This window comes from Anolis carolinensis, chromosome 6 (assembly GCF_035594765.1).
Source record: "Anolis carolinensis isolate JA03-04 chromosome 6, rAnoCar3.1.pri, whole genome shotgun sequence".
NCBI lineage: Eukaryota > Metazoa > Chordata > Lepidosauria > Squamata > Dactyloidae > Anolis > Anolis carolinensis.
Window position 1 is genome coordinate 113,662,693 of NC_085846.1, and position 15,590 is coordinate 113,678,282.

A 15,590-nucleotide genomic window follows, 5' to 3' on the forward strand; every position below is an offset into this window, starting at 1 on the left:
CGTAAATACAGTAATTACTACATAGCATTAGTGTGTATTGAACTACTTTTTCTGTAAAATTTGTTGTCTAACATGATGTTTTGGTGCTTCATTTGTATAATCATAACCTAATTTGATGTTTAATAGGCTTTTCCTTAATCTCTCCTTATTATCCAACATATTCACTTATCCAACATTCTGCCGGCCTGTTTACGTTGGATAAGCGAGACTCTGCTGTAATTGATATTATTATATTGTATTATTATTAGTATAATATTGTATTACATTATAATATTGTTTTCAATATTATATGTATATACAATATATTATCTATATATATAAAAGAGTGATGGCATCAGGGCAGTGGACAAAACAACAAAACTACAGGCCCCCCAACCTCGAAATTTGACAACACAACCCATCATCCACGCCTCTAGGTTGATACAACAAAAAGAAAAGAAAAATAAAGTCCTAATTAGAGGGAGAGCAATAATTGTTTTTATCCAGTTGCTGCCAGTTTAGAGGGCTAATCTCTGCCCACTTCGTTGCCTACCAACCAAGGGGCAGCCAGGTTTCAGTTAGGGGACAGGCAGATTTAGGCCTCACTTAGACTTCTTCCACAGATTATCTAATTTGCACTGGATTATATGGCAGTGTAGACTCAAGGTCCTTCCACACAGCTATATAACCCACTTATAATCTTATATTATCTGCTTTGCACTGGATTATCTTGACTCCACACTGCCATATAATCCACTTCAGTGTGCATTTTATACAGCTGTGAAGAAAGGGCCTCATATAATCCAGTTCTAAGCAGATAATATAAGATTAGAAATATACAGTAGACTCTCTCTTATCCAACATAAACAGGCCGGCAGGATAAGTAAATATATTGGATAATAAGAAGGGATTCAGGAAAAGCTGATTAAACATCAAATTAGGTAATCGTTATACAAATTAAGCACCAAAACATCATATTATACAACAAATTTGACAGAAAAGGTAGTTCCATGCGCAGTAATGCTATGTAGTAATTACAGTAGAGTCTCACTTATCCAACACTCGCTTATCCAACGTTCTGGATTATCCAACGCATTTTTGTAGTCAATGTTTTCAATATATCGTGATATTTTGGTGCTAAATTCATAAATACAGTAATTACTACATAGCATTACTGCGTATTGAACTACTTTTTCTGCCAAATTTGTTGTCTAACATGATGTTTTGGTGTTTCATTTGTAAAATCATAACCTAATTTGATATTTAATAGGCTTTTCCTTAACGCCTCCTTATTATCCAACATATTCGGTTATCCAACATTTTGCCAGCCCACTTATGTTGGATAAGTGAGACTCTACTGTACTGTATTTACAAATTTACCAGTAAAATATCACAATGAATTTGAAACACTGACTACAAAAACATTGATTATGAAAAGGCAGACTGCGTTGGATAATCCAGAACATTGTATAAGCGAATGTTGGATAAGTGAGATTCTACTTTGATATGAAATAATTTCTAGGATAGAATAATGCAGAACAATATAATCTCTAAAACCAGGACAGTAATAAAGAAATAAAGAAATAAAGAAAGTAAATAAAGCAAGGAAATTGGAAATTCCACAAAGGAAACAATCAGGGCCAGCTAACACCTCCCAAGAAAGGATTCTTCCAGAAAGGAAGCTGAGAAGGCAGTGAAGCACTATGTATTACCAAAGTCATTATTATTACTATCCTTACTATCCTTACTATTATTATTATTATTATTATTATTATTATTATTATTATTGTGTTGCGGTCAACCGTGAAAATGAATACAATCTGGCTCCAAGTATTCAAAAACACTAAAATCAGAATATAAAAAAATTAATGTGGTATAATAAAACAGAACAATACAATCTCTAAAATCAGAACACTAAATAAAGAACAACACTCTGAAAATAGGGGAATTCCACACAGAAAACAATCAGGGCCAGCTAACACCTCCCAACAAAGGATTCCCATCATCAAAGTCTGGCCAATCCTCTGTTCTCTCAGGGCCACAGACAGTAGAAGCATATAAAATATCGCAAACAACACCACTCTGAAAACAAGGTAATTCCAGACAGGAAACAATCAGGGCCAGCTAACACCTCCCAACAAACAAATCACTCAGGGAGGAAACAGCTAGGCTTTAAATCTGCAAGGCCATTACATCCTAATCATTTTTCCTAATTGCAGCATTCATACTTGCCTCCAACACTCAAAAAACAAAACAAAACAATCAGAAATATTGCATATTCACAACCTTTAGGAAATAATATCCCCTGATGGCACAGCATGTTAAAGCGCTGAGCTGCTGAACTTCTGGACCGAAAGGCCGCAGGTTTGAATTGGGGGAACTGACAGAGCCCCCACTGTTAGCCCCAGCTTCTGCCAACCCAGAAGTTCAAAAACATGTAAATGTGAGTGCATCAATAGGTACTGCTCCGGCGGGAAGGTAACGCCGCTCCATGCAGTCATGCCACATGACCTTGGAAGAGTCTACAGACAACGCCGGCTCTTCGGCTTAGAAATGGAGATGAGCACCAACCCCCAGAATCAGACATGACTGGACTTAACGTCAGGGGAAAACCTTTACCCTTGACCTTAACTACCACCAATTCCTCAATACTTTATTTCCCAGACCACCAGACTTCGCCACAGCAATGCGTGGCCGGGCACAGCTAGTATATTTATAAATTATTGTATTATATATGTATGTATGTATATATATAAAATATATTTCTAATATATTAGAAATATATTATATATGTCTATATAATATATTTAGAAGGGGACTCAGAGTGGCTTACAAATCAAATGTACATGCAGTATATTATTAGCATAGCACAATATATTTATAAATTACTGTGTTATATATGTATATATAGCATAGCATGTTGCTATGGCATAGGGGACAACTGCTTTTTTTGTCGATTTGTTGTAAACCATGGTGCTTTGGTGCTTAATTTTTAAAAGCATAACATAATTTGATGTTTAATAGGTTTTTCTTTAATCCCTCCTTATTATCCAGCATTTTGGCTTTCTCCCACATCTGTGGCAGGCGTGTTCAGAGGTTGTGAGGCATGGATAAGCTAGGCAAGGAAGGTTTATATATATCTGTGGAGAGTCCAGGGTGTGGCAAGAGCCCTTTGTCAGTTGGAAGCCAGCGCTAATGTTGCAGTTAATCACCCTAATTAGCATTGGAAAGGTTTGTCTCTTGCCTGGGGGGCATCCTTTGTTCAGAGTCATTAGCCGTCCTTGGGGCTCCTCTGCCCCCAGAGTGTTGCTTCTTATTTACTGTTTTGAGTTTTGAGTTTTTTAATACTGGTAGCCAGGTTTTGTTCATTTTCATGGTTCCCTCCTTTCTGTTGAAGTTTTTAGAGGGCTGAGAAGATTTAAGGAATTTTGTTGACAGATATACTAGATCCCCAATGTTAAACTTCACTTGAGGTGCCCTTTTTTTATTTGCATACTTTTTATATGATTCTTGTGCTTCATGTAGAGTTTGTTGTATTACTGGCCAATTCTCTGAAATTTTAAAACTCCAGTCCATCGGTGTAGTAGATTCCAGCTCCCCTTGCCCCAGTTCTGGAACTGGCATGGCGTCTTGTCCTGATACTGCCTTGAAAGGAGAGACTCCCGTAGATGAATGTACTGAATTGTTGTAAGCAAATTCACAAAAAGGCAGCAATGACACCCAGTCATCTTGCTGATAATTGGTATAACACCTTAGAAACTGTTGCAAAGTCTTTTGAACTCTCTCTGTGGCTTCATCTGTCATGGGATGATAGGCTGAGCTGAAAGCTTGTTTGGTACCTAATAGACGTAAAAAGGCCTTCCAATAGTTAGCAGTGAATTGTGGCCCTCTATCTGAAATTATCCGTTCTGGGGCCCCATGTAATCTATAAACGTGCAATAGCAGCAGGTTAGCTAACTGCTGTGCAGTTGGGAGTCGCTTTAATGGTACGAAGTGAGCTTGCTAAGAGAATAAATCTACCACAGTCCATATCACAGTATATCCTTTGCTGCGGGGTAGTTCGACTACAAAATCCATGGCAATTTGTCTCCAAGGTTTACATGGGTCAGCCACTGCCTGTGAAAGTCCCATAGACTTCCCCACGGACTGCTTGGATTTGGCACACACCACACATTCTGTTACATAGTCCTTTACATCTCTTCTCATTCCAGGCCACCAAAACTGCCTGTTCAGTAATTGTAAGGTCTTTACAACCCCAAAATGTCCAGCGGTTTTGTGATCGTGTGCTCGGTTGAGAACTTGCCCCCTCAATTTTTCCGGGACATAGAACTTCTCCTTGTAGTACCACAAACCCCCTTTCTCTGTGATTTCAGTTGGATGATCCTGCAACCAGGGGTCAGAACCATACTGAGCTTGGAAAGCCTCCTCCCACTCGGAGGGAACACTGGCTGGATTCCCTAGACGGGCTGACTGGGACCGCATTTCAACTACTAGCCCTAATTGCTTTTCTGTGAAAATTGTCCCAATGTCCTCTTGTGGTCGACTGTTATGCTGAGGCATACGTGAGAGAGCATCTGCCATGCAATTACTTTTCCCTGGGAAAAAGTTTAGTGTAAAGTTAAACCTGCTAAAAAATTGGGCCCACCGCAGCTGCTTTGCATTCATTTCCTGGGGGGGTCTGTAATGATTTCAAGTTCTTATGGCAGGGGTCCCCAAACTTTTTAAACAGGGGGCCAGTTCACGGTCCCTTGGACTGTTGGAGAGCCGGACTATAGTTGAAAAAAAAAAACCCCTATAAAAAAATTCTTATGCACACTGCACATCTCTTATTTTGAAGCAAAAAGAAACAAATGGGAACAAATACAGCCTCAATGTTATCATAATAAAAATAATAAAGAAGGTTGGAAGAGACCCTTTGGGCCATTTTGTCCAACCCCCTTCTACCTTTGTGCACCAAAAGCACAAAGCACCCCTGACAGAAGGCCACGCAGCCTCAATGTTGTTAGTTGTTGTTGTTGTTATTATACTTCACACAGTCCTAAACGCTTGGGAAGTGTTCAACTTGTGATTTTGTGATACGAAATCCTGCATATATATCTTTTTTGCTGTGTTATACTCTGTCTTTGTGTCAATAATAATAAAAATAATAATAATAATAAAGAAGATTGGAAGAGACCCCTTGGGCATTTTAGTCCAACCCCCTTCTGCCTTTGTGCACCCAAATCACTGGCAAAGCACTCCTTAATAATTAATTATTAATTAAATAATAATTAAAATACCATTATAAACAAGCAAAGCTTTGGAAGGCGTGCACCAGGCGAAGGAGGAGGTGGGAAAGGGGCGTGCCTTTCCCTCCTCCCTCGCGCCTTCCTCAGTAGAGGAGGGAGCCACCACCACGGGGGCCGGAAAAATGGCTTTGATGGGCCGCATGTGGCCCCCGGGCCTTAGTTTGGGGACCTCTGTCTTATGGTCTGTCCACACCTGGAGGGGTGTTTTGCCCCCTCTAAAAAATGCCTCCATGTTGTCAGTGCCCCTTTTACCGCAAATGCCTCTCTTTCATACACTGGCCACCCCTTTTCAGTATCTGAAAACTTCTTGGATAAATAAGCACATGGTTTTAAAACCCCTTCTGATGTTTTTTGAAACAGGTTAGCTCCATATGCAACATCCGAAGCATCGCACTGGACCACAAAAGGCTGTTCCGGATCTGGGTGTGCTAACACTGGTTGCTGAGTAAACATTTGTTTACTGGCCTGTTCTTCCTCTTGTACTGCTGTGCGGAAGGACTTCACTTTATCTTGAAGTTCAGTAAACACGTAAATTTTTTCTTCCAGGATTGCTTCAAGCTGTGTCGCATAGGAGTCCGCATCATAGTCTACTTCTTCCATCATTTCCAGAAGAAATAGATTCCTGGAAGACAGCTCTGTGGTCTTCTACAAGCAGTTTCAGATAATCTCGCTGAGGTGAGCTCCCAACACCCCACTGTGCTTCCAAGTCGTCAATCTGATTTGGAGCATGATTGGACGGATATCACCAGCAGCACTGGGATCAACTGTCAGCTCCTTTACTCTGTTTGCATATCTTAATGTATTTAGTGTGTTTTCACAAGATGCCATCCCAAGAGAAATAGTAGCAATCATACATGTGCGAGAGTTTTCTCCTATGAATGAATCTCTCAGGACGTAAGTTTACTCGCTCTTAATGGCGTATGAGGTTTATTTCGGCCTAAGGCTCTGATGTACTCCTTGAGTGCTAAAAGGCTCTTGTTGGGGGCGGAGTTTGGTCATGGCTGGCTAAGGAGGTCAGCCTCTGAGCTCCTCGTGGAAAAAAAAGCTATTTGCAGTAAAATGAATTGTTAAAGAACTGTTTGCACCATAATCCATGACTGGAATGCGGAAATAAACATCTGATCTCCTGAAAGAGAAAAAATTCTACATCAAAGGGTAAGAAACCCTGGAATTTTTTGGCTGATTGTTTGCTGAGGGCAAGCCATCCCAATTAAAAGTGACCGGGTAGAGTTCTGACTCCCTCCTCACAGTAGATTGACGCAAGAGGACAGCGAAGCCCAAGGGCAACAGCCAAAGATCCAAAAGGGTCTTTCCCTCAAGGAGGGATCCCATAAGGATCTTGGCAGTGGTGTCCACGGGGCAAGGCGGGTCACGGTGGAGTAATTTGGGATTTGGACGCCCAGAGAATCACCAGCTCTGCATATCAAAATAAAGAAAGGAAAAGAAAGGAAAACTACAAGAAGTAAGTAAGAAAGATTTTTGGAATTGTGGAGAGCAGCTTCCCCCTCCCCTCCAAAGCTGGGGAGAATAGACTTTTAATTATTGTACGAAAGCATGTGAATGTAATTCTCACAACTCTCTTTAGTTAACAAAAATTTGCTGGGATAACTTAAAAAAACTTTTAAAAAAATCCCTCTCCTTCCCTGATTTATGGACATTGTTGAGATTGGGTAATGGCGGAGAGGAGGCTGATTTAAGAACAGAGAAACTTTTACTGACCTTGAGACCGAAGATTGTTTAAAGAAGCTGAATCATAGACATAACAAAGAGAATCAAACCGGAACTAAAGAGAACAGTCTGCCTGGGACATAATTGACGGACTCGAGGCAAGTCAACTGGTAACTAAGACGGAACACAACCAGGAATTGGAAGTGATGTAAGGAATATAGACTTATTATAGACCTTACAGGAAGAAAAGAAAGGGAAGCAACTCTAGTAGAGCTGTCAAGATTGAAGGGAGAGAGCAGGAGTAAGTGAATGCAGAATCAAAAAACGTGGGTTCGGAATCGTGAAAAACCATCAGATAAGACATTAGGTAGATTACAAAGAATTGAAAAAATTGAAAAGACCCAACAAAACATTGGAATGCAGAGAACTCCACCTCAAAAGAAGCCAGAAATAAAAGGCAAACAATCATCCCCTATTGCTCCCACTTCAAAATCGCTTCCTACTCTCCCAAAAGTAAAAAGTATGACGGAAAAAGAGGACAGGAATTTTGACAAAATGATGGAACAAATGTCAATGATCCTGAGAGAAGAAAATAATAAAAGATTTATGGAACTGGATAGCAGGTTCGAGAAAGAAAGGAAAGAAAGAGAAAAGGAAAGAAAGGTGGAGAAAGAGGAGGAATCCAGAAGAAGGAAAGGAGAAATGGAAGAGATAAAAATTGCTTTTAAATCAGACTTACAAAATGTTATAAAGGAAATGAAAGATGTAGAGGCACAACTAGCCCAAATGGTTCTGGATGGGAAAAAGACGGATGAGAAATTTCAGAGTATACAAAAAAAATATTCAAGATGTATATGGGGATATACAAATAATAAAAACAGAGGTCGGGAAAAATAAACTAGATCAAGAATCAAATAAAAAGCAAATACAAGGACTTGGTATTAAAGTATCAGAGATGGAGAAGAAGATGGTGTATATGCAAGACGCACAAAGAAGAAATAATATAATTTTGAGAAATTGGCCAGAGGGAGAAAAAGGAGAGAAAAAGGAGGATTTGAAATCAGAAATATTAAGATGGCTACAGAATACCTCCACATCATTGAACTGGGAAGAGATGGATATAGAACGTGCACACCGGTTGCCAGCAGGAAGGAATAAGATGATGCCAAGAAATGTAATAATTCAAATATTACATTATTCAAAGAAAGAAGCTCTAATGAAAATAATGAGGAAAAATCCAGACAGATTAAAAATTGGAAGAACAAAACTGGAAATGTACAATGACTACTGCCCAGAGACTAAGAATTGGAGACACGGAATGAAGTTAGTTACAAGTAAATTGATGGAAGCGGGTATACCCTAATGTGGGGATATCCATTGTTTTTGAAGTTCCAATGGGCAGGGAAAAGACACAGCGTAAAGTCTGCCGAGGAAGGATTGAAACTACTGAAGGAACAGAATATAAACAAGAGGCAGAATGCAGTGGGACCGGAGAGAAAAGATAGAGGAGTACGAGAACCGGCTGGAGCAGCAAATGAAGAGAGAAAATTGGAGGAATTGATTGGAGTAGTTGGAGGAAAGGAGCAACAGGAAAACTACTAGTAAACTAGACACTGCAAGAAGAGAAGGTGGAAAAATGAGCACTCGGGGGGAGGTCGACCTTGGGCCATGATCTGATTTCGTCTCCACCCATCTCCATTTGGGAAGGCCAGGGGGCCATGGTTGGGTGGAGACCCAACAAATGGGAATGGGGAAAAGGGAGAAGAAGGGGAAGGGGGGGAATAAAGGGAGGGGAGGAAGGGATAGAGGATAAGGGGAAAGGGTTCACATTAATCCGAGCCACAAAAAAGGAGAAAGTAAATAATATTTGGGATGTCCACTAAACTAAAAATATTGACGTTGAACACCAAAGGCCTAGGAACTTTAATGAAACGGAGAATTGAAGCCCTATTGAAGAAAGATGCAGCACATGTGATCTTTTTGCAAGAGACCCACCAGGCCAGAGAAGGTACAAATGAGTTGAAATCAAATTGGATTAGATGTTATGAAAAATCATTTGGGACATCTAAATCTAAAGGAGTAGCAATAATAATTGCCAAAAAATGTAGTATGGTTGTAAATAAAGTTGTGAAAGATGAGGAAGGAAGATATATAATAATGTATGGGGAAATAGGGGAAGAAAAGTTAGTATTAATAAATGTGTATGCCCCAAATGTTAAGCAGCGGGAATTCTATGAAAAAGTATTAAGTCAAGTAGAAAATTATCATCAGCAAAAAATAATTTTTGGAGGAGATTGTAATTGTTGCATGGATGAAGAAAAAGACAAAACAATGCAAAGATCAAATAGAGGATTAACAGAATTAAGTAATGTTATGAATAAATGGCAATTAAAGGATGTATGGAGGGTGGTAAAGTGAGATGAAAAAAATACATTTTATTCTGCTGTACATAGAGTATACACAAGAATTGATTATTTCTTTGTTTCAGTAAACATGGTGAACAAGTTGTTAGACGCAAATATTAGTAATATAAGGGTCTCGGATCATGCCTTAGTGTCAATGGAAATTGGGTTAAAGTGTGATTATGAAAAAATGAGAAGGTGGAGGTTAAACACTAGGATATTGAATTATAAAGCTATTGTAGAAAAAATAAAAGCCGAATGGCAAGAAACATGGGGAATAAATGAAGGAGGTGTGCCAAAAGGAATTCTGTGGGATACAATGAAGGCGGTGATAAGAGGTTTATGTATAAAGGAGACAATTAAGCTAAAGAGGAAACAAGAAGAAAGGAAAAGGAGCTTGAATAAAGATATAGAAGAGCTGGAAAAGGATTATATTAGAAAGGTTAGATACACAAACATATATAAAATGAAGGGCCAAAAAAGAAGAATTGGATAAAATTGAGATTGATGAGGTTCAAGAAAATTTAATATATTTAAAAAGAGAATTTTTCGAATATAGCAATAGGAACTCAAAAATGCTAGCTAGATCAACGCAAAAAAAGAAAATGGAAAATTTAATAAATATGATAAGAAATAAAAAAGGAGAAATATGTAGATCAGTGAAAGAAAAAATAGAGGTTTTTGAAGAATTCTATAAAGAATTATACCAAACGAAGGCCTGTTCCATAGAAGAAATTAGGAAATATGTAGAGGAAAATTGGGAGGGTAAATTAGGAGAAGAAGACAAAGAATTATTAGAGAAGCCCATAGAGAGATACGAAATAGAAGAAACTATTAAAAAATTAAAAATTGGGAAGGCCCCAGGTTTGGATGGACTGGGTCCAGAATTTTATAAATCTTTTAAAGAAATGCTGATTCCCAAACTATTGGACCTATATAACGGAATAATGTGCGGGGAGAAAATACCGGATTCGTGGACGAAATCTCTGATAATATTGATACTGAAACCAGATAATGATTTGACAGATACAGGTTCATATAGGCCTATATCGCTAATAAATCAAGATTCAAAAATATTATCAGCTATAATGGCGAAAAGAATGAATAATTGTATGTATAAATATATAAAAACCGATCAGTGTGGTTTCGTGAAAGGGAGGGAAATGCCAAATTTAATGGGGAGAGTAATAAATAAAGTTTGGGTATCTCAATATGAAAAAACAAAAGTAGGGATATTAGCTCTGTACATATTAAAGGCATTTGATTGTGTGGAATGGAGAACATTAAAAACAATTAAGAATAAATTCGGAATAGGGAATAAAATGAAAGGATTGATAGAACAATTTTATTCAAACAATACAGCGATAGTAACCATAAACGATGGAGTGACAAGAGAAATAAAGGTAACGAGGGGAACAAGACAAGGCTGCCCTTTGTCGCCAATACTGTTTGCCATATCAATAGAATTACTTGCAAATGTAATAAGAAAAGATGAGAAATTAGAAGGGGTTGGAACAACAACAAAACAAAAAATAATTTATTTGCAGACGATACGCTATTGACAATTAAGAATATGTGTGCCAATATGGATAGAATAACATTACATTTAGAGATATTTGGAAGAATAACAGGTTTACAAATCAATTGGAATAAATCAGAAATGATGTTACTTAACTATACAAAAAAGGAAGAAGACTTTATGAAACAAGCTAAAATGAAAATGAAGATTAAGAACAAAATAAAATACTTAGGAGTAACTATAACCAAGGATCTACATGAAATGGAAGAAGTAAACATTACAACTTTAAGGAAAGCAATTCAAAAGAAATTACTAGAATATGAAAATATTAAATTATCATGGTTCGGAAGGATAGCGTTAGTCAAACTGAAAATTATTCCAAGGATAAATTTTATATTTAGAATGGTACCACTACAAATTTCAGAAGAGGAATTAAGTAAATGGCAACAAATGATTAATAAATATTGCAATGGTAACAAGAAAAATAGGTTAAATAAACAACTGTGGTATAAATCACAGAAGGCAGGAGGTCTAGCACTCCCCAATATTAAAAATATTACGAAGCAAATAGGATGAGATTAGTTATAGAAAGGATGATAAATAAGGAGGATTTGGAATGGTTGGAGGAAGATTCGGAAGAAGCAGAGGAAAAAAAATGGAATATATTTTTCAAAGATTTAAAAAGGAAAGAAATTAAGGGAGTAAAAAACCCAATGTTGAGAAATGTGCTAGAAATTTGGAATAGATATAAGAAAATATTATTGTCAGAAAGTTCAACATTAACACCAATAATAATGGATAGGAAATTCCCAAAAAACCTAAATAATATTTTGGATGAAAAACTAAGAGAAAAGAATATAGACAAAATTGGAGATTGGATAAAGGTGGATATGAAGAAAGAAACTATACTGAAAGAATTTAACTCTTGTGGTTCCATTGCTTACAGTTAGAGCAATGGTTCAAGAATTGGAAAAAAAGTAATGGGGAAGGAAGCAAATTTACACAATTTGAACAAATGACACAAAAGGAAAGAGCAATGGGAGAAGGCCACAAAATGAAAGGAATAACTAGCAAAATATACAAGATAATAATTGAAATTAAAGGGGAAAAAATAAAGGATGCAATATTAAGAGAGATATGGGAAGAAGATCTAGGGACTAAGATAGGGGAAGTGGATTGGATACAGTTATGGGATCAAAGACATTTAACGAATTTATCGATACGCGTTAAAGAAAATTATTATAAATTGGTTTGGAAATGGTATTTAACACCAGTAAAGATAGCAAACATCAATAAGAACGCCACAAAAATTGTTGCAGAGGTTGCCAGGAAGTGGGCACATACATACATATGTGGTGGCAATGTAAATATGTAAACGTATTTTGGGGGAAAGTATTTAGAGAAATAGAAACTATAATGGATATGAAGATAGGAAAAAGCGCAAGTATTGCATTGTTGTCATTATATAATGTTAAGAAATTGAAAAAAAACAGAGAAGGATGCAATAAATAACATGCTAACCGCAGCAAGGTTGTTGATAGCAAGGAACTGGAAAGGTAAAATAAATATACAAATAGAAGAATGGTACAAAGAACTATGGAAATTAGCAATAAACGATAAGTTGACTTGTAGGTTAAGAGTTAAGAAAGGGGTATGGAAGAAAAATGACTTTGACGAGGTTTGGGGAAAATTTATTGAGAATGGTTTAAAAGAAGTAGATGGGAAATTACCTCCACAAGAAGAAATGGTATTTTGGAAAGAGAATGCAAATTGAAATGGCTCGGAGGGGGGTGGGCACAGAGGTGAATAAAACAACATACAAGATACATGTACATATATTGTTGATGCAATGAATTATGTATGGAATAGAAGAATATGTAATGTACTGAGGTAGTGATGTATTATAAGAAAATTAATAAAATTTTATAAAAATAAAAATAAAAATAAAATAAAAGGCTCTTGTTAATTCCAGCACCTTCCAGTCGTGTTTGTCTGTCTGCACTAGAAGTGTCTGCTCCTCTTTCATTTCCAGCCAAGTCAATCAATGAAAATTTACCATGCAGTTTTCCTTTTCTCCTGAGGATGATCTGAAACACTGCATGACTCCGAGATGAGTGTGCATTTGCAGATATCTGACCAGATGTTCTGCAACTGTTGCCTATCTCAATAAGCTTTAATACATCTTCAACACATTTAACCTCTCGCTCCTGTAATCCCACCACCTGGACTTGCTGTTTACCATCTTCTAAAACTCTTAATTTGGTCTTCCTGTTCAATAAGTCGAAAACCTTTCCACTTCCTATATCGTGTATTTAAAAATCTGGAATCAATTTTTCTATTATTATTATTATTATTATTTTATTTATTTATATATTTACAACATTTATACCTTGCCCTTCTCACCCCGGAGGGGACTCAGGGCAGCTCACAAAAATTGGCAAAATTTAATGCCCAGAAATGCAGTCATAAAAAACAGAACAATACATACAGAGCCATTAACTACATTGTTAAAACATTGTTTCCCTTGTCTTTCCTCAGCTCTTCTGGATCTGCCCGTGAATTATGGTGAAGTTCTGCAGGAAGTGGAGAGGGTCAAGCGTCTCTCAAACAGCCAAGGTTTGTATTATTTTATTTTATTTTTAAAACTATATTTTTTATTATTTTATTATTTTATAACACAGCAAACATGAGATATGCTGGATTTCGTATTACAAAATCCCAACTCAAATACTTCCCAAGTGTCTAGGACTGTGGGATGTATTATTATTATTATTATTATTATTATTATTATTATTATTATTATTAAATTTATCTCTCCCCTCCCTCCCTCCCCTCCTTTGCAGTCTGAGGTGGCCCAGCTAGGGAAAGAAAAGGATGGCTGGGCCCCGAAGAGCTGGTAGCTGCAGGGTTCACATTCACTTGCCTTGGAAAGAGTTGTCCCTGTACTGTGAGTATATATTTTTACATTATTACTGTATATGCTCGAGTGTAAGCCTAGTTTTTCAGCCCTTTTTTAAAGACTGAAAAAGGCCCCCTTGGCTTATACTCGGGTGAGGGTCCTGGTTGGCTTAGATTTGGGTCAGCTTATACTCCAGAATATACGGTACATTTATTATTCTCACCGGAAGCTAGTGCATGTTCCCTCTGTGCTGACAGGCACATGCAGCTTGAATAAATCAAAAGCCTAGATATTGACAGGCAAGGCAACTAAATGTAAAATCCCCTGCCTATGAAACCTTTGATATTTTCAAATGAAGTGAAGAATATTCCAGACTGGAATGGCTCAATACGGAGCCCTGATTGCTTGGTTTAAAGACCAAGGATGCCTAGTGTCCCGCCCAGCCAGGTATTTCCTCGGGTACACAGCTTGTTGCTAAAGTGACACCGGGAAGGATCAATGGAATAGGAGTTTGTTTGGGGCCTATTTGTAGCCTGCTTTCCATTTTCAAAATCAGGGCAGTATTTTAGTCTCACCATAACCTAGAGTGGATGGTTAGACTAAATCCCACTGGCTAGCCAAATGGCTTTGCAGAGATTCAAGGGTTGTTCTTCCACATCCAAATCTGAATGTGTAACTGCTGGATGACTCGGGCAGTTATCACTGCCCACGCTCTAAAGAACTTTGAATTGAGAAGAGGTTGAACTTCTCATTGAGTGGAAACTACTCCTTGGGAGGGAGTATGATGAGGTTTTTATTCTGAGTTTCCACTGATGGCAGCTCTCCCCATTTGATATGAAGGATAGTTGACACCAGAGAGAGCTTCAGAGCTTTCTCTTTTTAGACTCCAGTGCCCAGAATCCCCAGACCATGTTCCCACTTCAAAGACCTTGATACTCTTTAGTTCTGAGTTCAAGAAGGATCTTGACAAGCTGGGATGTGCTCAGAGGAGAATGACCTGTCAAGGTTGTACAAGGCTTCAAAATGAAACCCTGCGAAGAACAGCTCAGGGAGTTTGGTGCCTTGAGCTTTCAGGAAAGAAGACGGAGAGGTGACATGGTAGGAGGAGATGTCATGGAGAAGGTGGGAGTGTGTTTGTTTGCTGCTGGGAGGTGGTACTTGAGGCATAAGTTCCTCCCTCGGCGGTGCCTGCCCAGGGGGCATGGGAGTTTGTTGCTCTTTCCCATCCCATGGGGGGAGGCCTGTGGAAGCCGTCTCAACCCAGCCTTCCCCATGGAAAGATGGGAGTCTCCTCTTGCCTGCGGCTGGCAGTTTTTGGGGTACGGCAGGGTCCCCCCCCCCCCCCCCCCCCGTTTGCCATGGAGCCACCCCAGAAGTACTTTTCTGGAGTGTGATGGGAGCCATGGGGCTCCGTCGCTGAACTGCAAAAACCCTGTCACCTCCTCCGCCAAAACCAAGTCCGCTTGAAGAGGTCCTAGAACATGAAGAAATGGATTCAAACTACGAAAAGCAAAGGTTCCGTCTCAGCCGCAGGAAGAACTTCTGGAATATTTGGACCATTACACTTGTTTAGAGAATGAAGTATAGGCTGCCTCTCAAAACAAGTGGAATCGTCACCTGGCCTCAAAAGGTGGTGGTGGATTCTGCTTGGAAGGCCTTGAAAAAGAGATTCCGTGTACGTACTTGGGTAGGGAATGCTTTGGTTGTGTCTTGCCGATTGGCCTCTTGTGATTACAAGTTGCTGAGCAGGCTGAGAAAACTACTTCTTTGGAAAGAAAGACTGATTCTCTGGGATCAAAGGTGGAGACAGTTCAGCAGCAGATGGTGGCCAACAC

The 15,590-nt window shown here is 38.5% G+C and overlaps 1 pseudogene; it reads right to left on the reverse strand.

Moving 5' to 3' along the window:
• Positions 1-5,423: 5,423 nt before the first annotated feature.
• On the reverse strand, positions 5,424-13,159 carry LOC134292558 (kinesin-like protein KIF2A; annotated as a pseudogene).
• Between the last annotated feature and the right edge of the window lie 2,431 nt (positions 13,160-15,590).